Here is a 12,769-nt window from a genome sequence, read left to right on the forward strand (position 1 = left end):
TTTTTGCTTTTTGGTTTTGGGGGATGGTGAGCTGCTTAGACCAGAGGCCCTTGTTAGTATAATAAATGGCTATTTTAGAGCAAGACAATCAAATGACGATAATCAATTGTTTGAGACTTGGCAAGATAACTTGTGGGAGTATATTAAGCTTTACACAGTAGAGTAACTCAGGTTTCTAGTAATATCTTTAGTAACAGGAACAGCACTCTTTCCCTGGAATGCCAGGAATAAAGCACTGGTTTATCTTTTGTGGTAATTGCTTCCATCTGGGCAGTTAGAGCTATTCTTGAGAAAACAGCTCTGGACATAGCAGCCACTTTGAAAGTTCTGGGAACATCTCTTGAGCTGGATGTTTGCTGTCAAACCAAGCATGGCTCTATTCTAAGTAATGAGTAAGCAGCAAACATAAATGTTAGCACTTGCTCAGGTGTTCCTGGAAGAAATGGGCGTTTTAAGGTTTAAGGTAAAAAGGTTTGCTTGACCTCAAAATAAAAAGCTCAATTATCTAATGTTGAGACAGGTGTTGCAAAGGTTGTCACCAAAAAGTCATGACAAAAATGGTATTATGAAGTTTGGGGTATAGTAATTTTGAGGAGTACTCACTCTCTGAGCTCATCCTAGTACCCAGTGGAATTGCATGGGAGTAAGCGAGAGCTTAATCTACCCTAAATGAAATTTGTTAGCAGTAATGTTTGGCATAGGGTTGTATCTCTTCCTTGGAATACAGGAGAATTAGTGTAACTCCAGTGATTCTGGGGCATGTGCTCTGTTTGTGACCGACAGATCTGTTCCACCTCAGTCATCACCTGACCCTGCAGGAAAGAGTCTGCTATGGCTGTTAGATGAACGATGAGTGACTAGAAAAACTTATGGATAATATCACTAAGGCAAGAGGGATTTCATTTGTTGGATGCCAGGAGTCTAGGTTGTCTGCTGCAACACTTGTGAAGCATGGCCTGAGCACCAACCTCCTTCTAGTTTCATGGTAAGCTCTCATGCAAAAACACACAACTACTCAAGGAATGCTTAGTCTGTGTTAATGAAGGGTTTATTTTAAGCCTTTCACTAAGCTCTTCTATTCAATTTTAACTGTGTTATGTAGGGTTTTCCTTGTTATTTGCAGGACACTAACGAATTCTGAGTGGAGATTGTCATTGACCGTGAAGTCTGGTTTGACCTAGAGACTGATATAAGCAACACCCTGCAGCATGACTTGCTTTTTGCAGCAGGAGAAAGAGTTTTCTCCCTGAATCCTTTTACAACTATGTTATTTCTGCCAAGTTAGCATTTAGTACATTCTCCAAGTTTAACATAATCAGATCTAAATAGCTGACTAGAGGCATCCTCACAGGCCTAAGCGAACACTACTGCTCTCCAAATTAGTTTGCAGTAACATGCATCACTGCCTTCTGATGTTTTAAAATATTGTTCTTTGAGGTCATTTAGGAAAAAGAATCTTCACGATCCACCTGAATTTGCAAACTTTGAACATAGGTTCAATTTGTTTGCATTTTTAAAACCCTATTGGAGGTAGCACAAAGTTTCCAATGACTAAATGCTACCTTCAGCAGTTTCTCCAGCTTCTGAATGTGGCTCAGGAAGCTTAATTGTACGGTGGGGAAAGTGTCGTTCAGGGGCCGTTTGAAAGCAGAAGGAAAGAAAATGAAGTATAAGGTGATCATTTTTTAAAAATCACATGGTCCTGTTTTACCCGTTTATGCACATCTTTCCACAAATACCACTGAGGGGCTGAGATTTTCTTCTTCTTTTGCTTAATATTTGATTGACTAATATACGTACATAGTACTTTGTGACATATTATGGAAAAGTAAATGAGTCCCTACAGAGAGGTTGTGAACTAAGGTTCATTTCTCATGGAACCCTGTGCCACAAACCACATGAAATCAGCAGATCAATATTGAATCATGCTGGTTTTGTTAGAATGAAGATGATTGTATTTTACACCTAGCAATGTGAGTGAAGACCTAGAAACACAAAGGCAAGTGAAATCCTGATTTTTGTTTTACTTTTGGAAATTCCAGGTAGTTGAGGGAGAAAGAAATTGAGATGACACCTGTGTGTTTTTTGTTGTGATAGGGAAAAGGAGCTACATCAGCACACAGCTGGGGCACTACAAGCAGCCATCGCTTCTTGGGGTGTCTCATACATGAAAACCTGGTTTTAACACCTCAGTGAGAGTGGCTGTATATGTACACGTCAGCAAATTAACTAATTTTATAATTTAGTAGCATGACAAAGCCTGACAGAAAGAGGTTGAGTTCCAGTTCCCAAGAAAATGGGGAATGTGCTTTTCCAGACCTCATAGAGACAGGATCCAGAGAGCTTCCACAGTCCTGGGCAAGGAAGATCTGCAGCACTTTACTAAAGCAAAAGTAAATTTATGGGAAATCCCCTCATTGCAGAACTACCAGTGTGCCTATTGCACAAGTGCCTATTGCGTCTGCATGCGATGACCAGTCTACAAAGTGGAGCAAATGAGGAAAGACTCCATGCTCTTCTTGTGAGTATCTCGAGAGTGAAATAATATGCCCTTAATAGAGATTAGCTGTAGGTTTTAAGAAGACAGAGTTTGTAATATATTTCACATTTTATCAGCCAAAGTTTTCATGATTCTTCCTATTTGCTAGGTCCTCTGATTCACATCAAGTGAAGATGCAGCTAAGGACTCTTTTTCTTACAAGTCTTTAAATGTGGTGCTGACATGCTTATGTGAAACTTTGGCACTATCCATTTACTATCTCTGCTTTCCTGATTCTGAATCTCAGGCCTAATCAACAAAATCAAATCCTACTACAACACAGTAAAGATAGAATAAACTTCAAAGTTTCACACCTTAAAGGGACTATCAGTTCTCTGTGGAAGGACAGCTGCTGGGCTTGCATCTTGTCTGGAGTAAACAAGGTGCATTTCCATATACAGGGATCATAGTCTATCTATCACCCAGTCTAAAGTGAAAAAAAAAAAAGAATTCTAAAACACACAATAACCATTGTAAATATAATCATTTATTACTGTAATGATGAACTTCTGGAATACTTTTTTAACTGCCAAATTTCTGATGGGGCTTTACAGTAGTGTAGCAACCTGGGAACACCGCCTTGCATGCTTCATTACCTCAGAATTATGTACTGAGACTGAGATGAAGAGTAATAGAATTAAAGATGAATCATATTATTATTACGGCAAAGGATATAATAATGTGCTTTGTGTAAAAATTATCTACTTACATTCTCAGAAACTCAGAGACAAGTAAAATCATGATCTTGCATTTGCTTCTACCTGGGGTGCGCCAGGTAACACAAAGAAAAAGGCTATGAAACGACTGGGGATTAACATAGTGCTCTCAAGAGCACCGGGGAAAGATTATTAAACCAGTTAGATTGGGCAAAGATCAGAAATGTAGCAGCTCCTAGGCATGCTGGCTGGGACAACACAGAGTGAAGTGTTGGGGTTTTTTATAGACATAATCCAGCGTTGTTCACAGAAACGCAGACTGAACAAGGAGCTCCAATTGAGACAGTATGAATTAATCTTGTCACAATGACAGGAAACTAAATGCAAGCTCCAGGTTCTTCCTATGGATTTATTTCTTGAGTGATGGCTCTTGAAACAGTTTTTCCTCAGGTAAGCTCTCACAAGATTGTAAAAAACTGCCAGTGATTTTGGACCACATCACTGCACAGAGCAAGTACTTAGTGGGCAGATAAACTTCCATGGCTGAATGAGTGCATCACAACTCCACCACTAGATAAGCTTAAACTACATCTGAACACAATTACTAGCATTCATTTAGACACTATTAGGGATCTGTTGTAAAGATCCCATCTTAATTGCTTATTTTCTTTTCTTATCAGATGTATATATTAACTAGTTATTAACAAAAAACAAGGAAAAATATTGCTTTTGGTATCTGCTTTGAAAGTTCCCTATATCTTTGACAGCAGCAAGGAAGTACCAACCAGATGTATTAGCAGTCTTATTAACTTTGTGCTTTGCTTTAACCTTCAAACAAATAACTTCTCTTCCCAAAGCCTTACCTTTCTTTTCCAGTATGGTCTAGAAGCTATACAAAGCATTCCAAGAACTGAAAAGTGCTAAGTTTACTATGCACGTTTAACCAGAAAAAAAAAAAAAAAAAAAGGAAAAATGAAGTTGGAAAAAATAAAAATAAAAGCTTCTCTCTGACTTGCAGTGGCTAAAGTCTGAGAGAGCTGACCTTCCACATTTTCAGCATTTTCCTCTGAATGCTGCAGAAGACATAAATAGATTCAAGATTGACTAGACTTCAGATAAACTTAATAAAAAGAAGCCAACACAAAAAAATGCATTCTCTTCCATGAGATGCTTGTCAGTGGGCCAGCACATAACACTGAACCCAGCACTAATTCTGTTCTAAAATATTTCTCAGTGCTTCCTGTGTGGGAAATCTCTCTTCCAGAAAGTATCGTGGATAGTGTCAGAAACTGCACAAAGAGCAACCACTAAGGAGACTACAGGAAAACAGTTGAATGTCTATGCAGAAAATGTCAGAGCTTGGATTAGTATATGGAAACTCAAAAAGCCCCAGTTTGCTCCTAACAGATGTTAATTCTGCTGCTGCTGTAGATAATGGTGTTTCTTTGCTGTTCTCGTAGAGTTCTTAAAGGAAATTCTAAAGAACCGTAAACTGATTTACCATTGCACACTCTGAGTGACAAAAACTTCTACTCCAGTGTGGAAGTCTTTTAGTATAAGATAATATTTGTTCACTGGCACAATGTATTTATTCATTTCACAAACAGAATGTTTATGTTGTTTTGATTTGTTCTTAACAAAAGACGTATTAAGTTTTTTCTCTCCGCATATGGCACATCCTTGCTTAAAATGCATCCTGTTCAAGAAACTTCGAGTCATTCTTCTCTGTTACTCATTTTGTAATTATTTTTCCAGAGTTCTTACTTTTTCTTTAGTGCCAATACGCTTTGATTATAGCCAGATATTCAGATTGCTTCAATCACAGCTATTGCTCTGGCAGAATTACTTTGGCCAAAGTCTGCTCATGTTTTTTTACTGAGAACAGTCTGAAGAAAAAACGACTTGGGCTGAGCCCTGAAAAAGCAAAGAAACTTAGTTTTGAAGACACACTAACTTCCTGTAGTATGTTAAAGAGATTACAGAAATCAAGTATAGCATAAGAGAATCTCTCGTGACAAATTATTTTAGCTCCTCAAGCTCAGCATGAGCTGTCTTATCCTTTCTGACAGCTGTTGCTTGGAGCAGTATTTATGATCACACAGGGCAAGCTTTGATGAGTGCATGCCATCTGCTGGAACGGCAAAGGCCTTTTACAGAGTAAATTCTGAAATGCAGCAATAATTTTGACCCACTGTAAAGCATCTTCTTTATTGCCTCATGTGCCTTTATAAATAAATTGGGGTTTGGAGCCTCCTTTTCATACTGTACCTTCAAAACAAATCAAAGAGTAGCAAACACATTGCAGCTGTAGTTTTGGGAAAGATGGGGAGAGTTTCCTATTCGTACAGACTAGGAATTTGATTCAAATAACTGTATGAAATGGAGTGGACATTCAGCTAAAGAGGTTGTTCAGGTGATCTGTTTATACTCTCTTCCCTTATCAGCATGTCTGCTAGGATATTGTAAGCTGTGCCCAGAAAAATGCAGTGTTTAAGATGGAAGCTCATGCTTTCAGAAAGAAGCATGTATTTTGGGATTATAGACCTAAAGATGGATGACCATGGATGATAGGGTTGTTTTCTCTTATATGTTATGTATGTGATGCCCTCGGAACATGTGGCTCTCTGCCAAAGGATCCAGTTCAGGGGCAGTGCACAAGACTGAACTGCCTTTGTCTCCCCAAAGTCTGCGTACACTCATTTTACAGATGTAAAAGAGTTGAGAGAATTTCAGCATTGGCAATAACAAGGTTATTTTTGGCATTCCCTGAGTTTCTGTCTTAACAAGATGTTTTCTTGAACGTTTTATTTTTGCTGTTGATTTGGTATTGTCTACTGGACTGTAGTACAGCACTGTGGGTAGCCTCAGCTGAACTATTCCAGCTGAGCCTAGCACGCCTTCATGGGGAGATGCCTCTCTTTGGGATGGAGAGGCACAGCCACTATGGGTGTGTTGAAAACAGGTCTGTACGTGTGCTAAAGTTCTGAGGCTCTACAGCAAGATGCAACGGCCAGCTTTCCACAGAACACAACTACTGTCACTGCATGAGGACAGAACAGCTTCTGTGAAAACTAGGGTGGATTTCCTAATCTTGGCTGACTTCTGTAACCAAAACTTGGATTTTTTAAAAGTTCTTAGGGGAAATCTAAAAAGGTTTACCAAATTATTCTGTAGTCCTCACCCTAGTGGTTTTTAATATGAAGGAGGTCAAATTTGAGGGCCCAGAGTTTCAAGTCCCTGACAGTGCTGAGCCCTGCATGCCCAGGACATGGCAGCAAGATGAGCATGCAGCATAGCAATTTCCAAAGTATCATCTTGGAAGTCATCAGTCTGTAGGTTGGAGATTGCAAGTGCCATCTCCACATAAGCTATCAGACTCCTTCAGTACAAAGTTAGGAAAAGAAAGTCCAAGCACACATCATGAGTGCTATTTCCTTTCTTCCTTATCAGTCAAGATCTATTAAGAGACTAAGCCTGAGATAGTATTCGTAACCTAAGCAGAACATGTTGTACACACAGAAAGCTTGAGCAGAGTTTTAGCTTGAAGCATGCTCAGCTACATCTCAAATCATGCATTACAGAATGATCTTAATCTCCAGCCCCATTTATTATGGGGATATGTTTACCATGGCAAATTCCATAGCATACAATGTCCAACAAAACTACAACATACTGTAGGGCAATGTAGTTTAAGGAATAAAATGTCAAAGCAAAACCCTAAGGCTTGTACACTGTTTTTGCAGAGATTTCTACTAAAATCACTTGAACGTTTACCAAAAGTTGGAGTTATGGAAAATCTCATTTACTTTTAGGAGAAGTTATTGCCAAGAAATAAAAACTGCCCACACCACTAACCATCTAAGCAATGGATGTCCTTAAGTGAGTTTGAAAAGGGCTAATAAAACCGTGTGAGGCATTAAAGCCCTCGGTGTAATGCCCAGCCTGTTCCCGGACCAGAGTCAGAGTAAATGCACAGAACCTGAGGCTCACCAACAGCACATGTCACACCCAAACACCATTTTCTGCCCTTTTAATCTAACCATAGTCATCTCCTGGGACACGACCATGTGTTAACTCAGCAGCTCTTATACAAGTCCTTACAGTGAAGCATGTGTTTATGTGGGCTATTGAACTGAGTGCTAACCAACAAACCACAGAAAAATATGACCCTACAATTTACTAGGCTATTTCTTCTAACAAAAGGCTTACAACAGAACTGCAAGCTAAAAGCAACCACTGTCTAAATAGTGACCATGGGAAACACACATTTTTGACTGTACACATTTCATTTTATTTTAAATGACTAAATATTAGCCTTCTGTATACTCAGAGACTTTGAAACCAATACTACTTTAAATGATCCCAACATTTTTCTCATTACATGCAAACCACCTAGGCACTTCTGACTTTTAGGACTACGGAGGCTTTTATTTATGCATTGCTTTTATTTAATGCATTTCTACATTGTTGCTTTAACACTGTAGTAGTGGAGGGAGCTTCCGCTAATAGCTCACTGCTGCAGCAGTGCTGTTAGCGGAGCTCCAGCTTGGCACAGAGCTTTTGAGCCTGGACACCCCAACCTAAGTTCAGGCTGCCAAGACCGCATGCCACGGTGTCCTCAGTGAGAGCCAGCAGCACTTTCTTCATTTATATTTACAGCTTAGTGCTCATCAACAAAGCCTGTACTGTCAAAAGCTGTGAAGTGGGGAAACAGGCATGGTGGACACACTGAAAATACGGTGGATTAGGAAATGTTGTGGCTGTGCCCAGATTCTAGGGCAAGATAACGCTCAGGGGAGGTGAATTTGCAAATAGATTCAGACCAACTTCATATGCTGCAGCTACGATGCTGAGTTTTGTAGCGCTTTACAGCATGTGTGCTTTGCTTTCAAAGAAATGAAGAAATCTGTATTAAACATCCACACGGGTAACGATTTAGCTCTATGTCACCACAAACAACACAGCACAGGTGAGTTTAACTGCTAACCTTCTGCTAAGTACAAACCTAAGCAAGGAAATCTGACACTTTTGCTCAGCAAAGCTAACTGAGGAAGCACTCTGTTCAAATGCTCTTCAAAATTCTCCTGCCCTTTCCACACATCTTGCAGTACCTATGAGTCAGTTTACTCTTTAGTACTTTTCTTCCTGATGGATTAGCAGGTATCACCAATCAAAGGGCAAAAGTTTGTACCACTGAAATACTTTAAAAACAAAGGAATGAAAAATTTGTGATTATGCACCTGTGCATCTTTTATCAGGAATCAAGACATCACTTGAATTTACCTTATATTTTCTATTTTTCTCATTCTTCTCACGCTAAACTTGCTACTTTCTGGTTACTTAAAACTATGGGTTTTCACTGCTGTATTTATCATAACACAATTCGGTAAGTCTGTCTTTTCTAGTCTTGTCATTCTTGAAATACTGAACTCAACTTTTTCTGCTCTTCATGCTCTCTTATTGCTGTCAGTATAGTCTAAATGTCACCACATTTCCCAGCCGGAGGACACAAGGTCATTACCCAAGCAATTGTCTCCTGCTGAGCACACAACACCAGTCACAGTGTGACTGCATCCTCAGGGACATTTACAGCAGTCCTCCGGCCCAACATCGTACATGATGAGCAAGTAGAAAGCAGTAGATTCATCAGAATCATAGAGTTTGCTTCAAAGTAATTACCAAAATCACCATCCTTCCTAGGATGGCAGTGAATTTTGGATCAGACAAATATGAATTTGGGAATGCTCAGAACTTCCTCTATTTTTGTTGGATTGTGGACTTTAATCGTTAGGTGATTATTAAATCATGTTATAATACAACTCCCTTTATTTCAAGCTTAAATTTACTCCAGTTCTGCCATCTACCTTATTCTGTTTTAAACTCTCAAGCAACTGAAGCTTAAAATATCTAATGAAAAAATTGATGTTTTCAGCTGTGCAGGAGGAAACAATTCTTGCTTGTAAAGTAAACAGTGCAAGGACTCTGTTTCAGAGGAAAGAAGACCGATATGAAGTGGCCACTCATGTAGTCAGAAAATATGGTTTCCGGTGAAGGTATGCCCCTTGATCCTCCTCAACATCCCATTTTGCTGCCAGACTACGGTGTGCGTGCTAACCCAGACCCACAGAGCCAGGCAGGGGCTCGGGCAGTACATCACGCTGTGGTGTCATTCCAGTAGGAGCTGCCTGACAGGCCTGGCCTCTCACAAACCTGGTTCTGCAGGAAGATTGCAGTAAGTGAGGGTGATAATTAATGGCCTCTGCATTTTTGCCTCTGTCTCCCGGTTTTAGTAATTTGACCACTTTCATGGCGAAGACTGACACAATAGATTTTTATACTCTTAATATTTTCCATGCATTTCAATAATGCCTTGTTTGAACATTTATTAGCAGGGCAAATAATGACTCACAGGTGTTGTGCAACTGATTTTTTTTATAACAGGAAGCATAGGTGTTAGACAAGAAAATATAATTACTCTTCACTTGTGCTGAAAAATAAATGCAAAATGTGAATAGTAAGGATGAACACCTATTTCAGTCAAAAAAATTGGGGAGGCATGTGATCAGAGGGCAAAGTTACAAAAAAAAAGTTACAAAACAGGGCCTGATGCTGTTACATTCATGTACGAGATCCCACCTTTCAATATAAGCATAGGGTGTTTGCATTTTAGATACGTATTTTTGTCTAAAAAATGTTTCTCTGCTCCTTTTGCTATTCATCTCTAGAGGCATGAAGCACAACTATCTGCTGCGCAGGAGTCCTGTAGTACTGATGGCACTAATGGTGGAAAGTCATAAGCCACAGGATGGCTGCCAACAACCCACCCCGCTAACCACAACTGCCACAGTACCTCAGCCTCCTCTGTACTGACACAGCCCTGTTGATGCCCCCGGCTCTCCCTCATCTCTCTTTGGGTGCAGGACAAGGGCCCCCTGGGTCTCTCCAGGATATGCTGGGGCTCACACCAGCCCTGTGCCAGACAAGGATGGACCAAGCTCAGTTCTGCTAGGGGACTGCTCAGAGGTTCCATAAGGCAACATAGCCATCTTCAAAATTGTTGAAGGCCTGGCAATGCTACACCCATTCAGATCCAGGCAACTTCTTGTGAATACATTTTAAAGCAAAAACTACTCGGAGAAATAGAATAAATATTCCTGGCTTGGAAATATATTAAGGAAGAAAACGCCTTCCTCTCTCCATAACTAACCCTGTTATCTCTGTAGATACTTGCATCTTGCTCATCACCTCATCATGCAAAAAGTTCATTAGCTAATACATTTTTTTGGACTCAATGGTTTGCGTCCCAGTGAGATGCTATAACACTGTACAGTCTAAACACAGCCTTGAACTTATCTGGGAAAACAAAGCTCTAGCTCTGCTCCAGGAATGACCATCCCACTCTGCCATTCTTTGCTTTTGAGTGCTTTCATGTTTCCAGGTTCCAGAAGATGGACTTGGGAGCAACAGGAATCTCTTGCCAAGCCTTGAGAAAGCTTCTTCGCAGCACACAGGTTCAGCAAACATCCCTCAGCTTCCTTCTACCTAAACTCTCAAACAACCTGAGCTACTGCATCCCAAAGTTATGTAGAATGGAAGCATGAATTTTCCTGCCCTTGACTATTTTGGCATTATTTGAATCAGGCAGAACTTGGGAGTCCAAACTGTTCCTAAGTTACATCGCCTGCTCCAAGACCCTTCATAAGGCAGTAATTCTTAGGGCTCGTGCCACAGCTTGTTACACAGTTTCCTGTATTTTCTATACCAAGAAAAAGAAAAACCCATGATGCTAACTGCTCTTCCTCTTCTTACGCATCACTTCAGTTGAAGACAGTCTGGCTTGTTACCGCACTTGCAGGAAGTGTGGTACAGATTGTCTGGGATGATGAAATGCACACCTGCAACAGCAGCCAATCCACTTTCACACACATTGTAAGGGAAGTTCATTTGCTTTGTTAACATGATATTTTTCTAGTGAAGAAATATGTTAAGCCCAGGCTTGTTTTTACATTCAATTAGGATTTATCTTCATATGGCCTAAAAGAAGGAGCGGGTTGGGAAAATTCTACAGAATGTTACCACAGTTTTGAAAAGCTAAAACTACATAGTTGATATCCATCAGTCACCCAGTAGACACGTGTGAAATATTTCAAAGGCTTTACAGACTTTGGGACTGTTGAAGACAATTGTACCTGACCTGTGTGCTGCTAAAAATTTTCTCAAAGTGGACACAGTGTGTTCAGCCCATCTTCTGCCAGCTAATGATGTGCCATCATTGCTTTATGTCCTTCCCCCTGCTTATTACTGACAGGACACAAACTGATAAAGGACAAGCATACATCGTAAGGACACAGACCAATTACCCTTCATTAAAAGGAAGGATTTAGCAAGGTTGCTAGAGTACTCAAAAAACACCCCACAGAGTATTTATTACAGTTTTCCCAGAACCACTCCTTCTATGGGCTGACATCCAACATGGACTTACACAGATACAGCAATAAATAGGCTTCCTAAAATTAAAGGAGTTGTAAGCTACACATTTTTCCTTCTATTATTTTCTCAGAACTGTGAGCAAAGGGAATATTTTGGTGTTCACTGTTTGGTGTTCCAGGATTACTACAGTTTGCATGAAGATACCTTGAGCTTTGTTTTTTTTCTATGAGTACAGCAGAGGTCTACATGAGATATCCTGTCTTGGGGGAAACAATCTTTCGTTGATTTCTTTGCCCCTGCCTCTGCCCTCTGATCCTGTTGGCAGTTCTGGCTTTCACACAGTGCAAGTGTTTAAGCAGTTTACAGAACTTCAGTGCAGGATGCAAATACATACATGAATAATGCCACTTTCTCTCTGCTTTCAGTAGACTTTGGAGTAAAAGTGAAAGCACGCAACGTTTAGCACAAAAGGAAGCAGCTGCTGTAGCTGGAAAAAGAAAACTGACAGCAGACAGCCCCCTTTTGGTTAGTACGTTAATGACCATTTTGCGTAACTGGTACACTAATGTGGGAGATTGTACCAGTGAACTGAACTTACCACAACACAAATAAGAAAAAACAATTGTTAAATAGCAGAGGCTAATGTTTGTGTAGAAAGACATTAAGTCCAGAGCACATTTGTCTTCAACAGGAACCCAACATCTTTCACCATTTTCCACTCTACATGCCCTGTGGACTGAGCCTTCTCTAAGCTATTTCCAGAGACAAGCAGCAAGTCTTGTCACAGGCTGTTCTCATTGAGGTGAGCGTCACTTGAGGAGGAAAGGCACTGCAAACCAAGATCTTCATCTAAGCACAAGGTAAATGTGGAACAAAAGCGCCACTGCAGGTCACCTTAAACACAGAGCTTCAAGTGTCTTTTGAATTAAAAGCTTACTCAGGGGAAGGTCAGATTGGATATTGGGAAAAAGTTCATCACTGTGAGGGTGGTCAGGCACTGGGACAGGCTCCTCAGGGCAGTGGTCATGGCCCCAGACTACTGGAGCTCAAGAAGAATCTGGACAGTGCGCTCAGACATAGGGTCTGATTTTTGGGAGGTCCTGTGCGGAGCCCAGAGTTAAACTCAATTATCCTTATGGGTCCC

At 40.3% G+C, this 12,769-nt stretch overlaps 1 protein-coding gene and 1 long non-coding RNA gene across 8 annotated transcripts in view; one reads left to right on the forward strand and one right to left on the reverse strand.

Moving 5' to 3' along the window:
- The window catches only part of SLC1A2 (solute carrier family 1 member 2), an 84,482-nt gene that overhangs the window by 39,857 nt on the left and 31,856 nt on the right, over positions 1–12,769 (reverse strand). The gene's annotated exons all lie outside the window — the stretch shown is intronic.
- The window catches only part of LOC107053464, a 41,022-nt gene that overhangs the window by 15,700 nt on the left and 12,553 nt on the right, over positions 1–12,769 (forward strand). Inside the window, exon 4 of the long non-coding RNA XR_005860416.2 lies at positions 12,317–12,485. This is a non-coding gene — a long non-coding RNA (uncharacterized LOC107053464). The remainder of the gene's footprint in view (positions 1–12,316; positions 12,486–12,769) is intronic.

Source organism: Gallus gallus, chromosome 5 (assembly GCF_016699485.2).
Source record: "Gallus gallus isolate bGalGal1 chromosome 5, bGalGal1.mat.broiler.GRCg7b, whole genome shotgun sequence".
In the NCBI taxonomy this organism is placed as follows: Eukaryota; Metazoa; Chordata; class Aves; order Galliformes; family Phasianidae; genus Gallus; species Gallus gallus.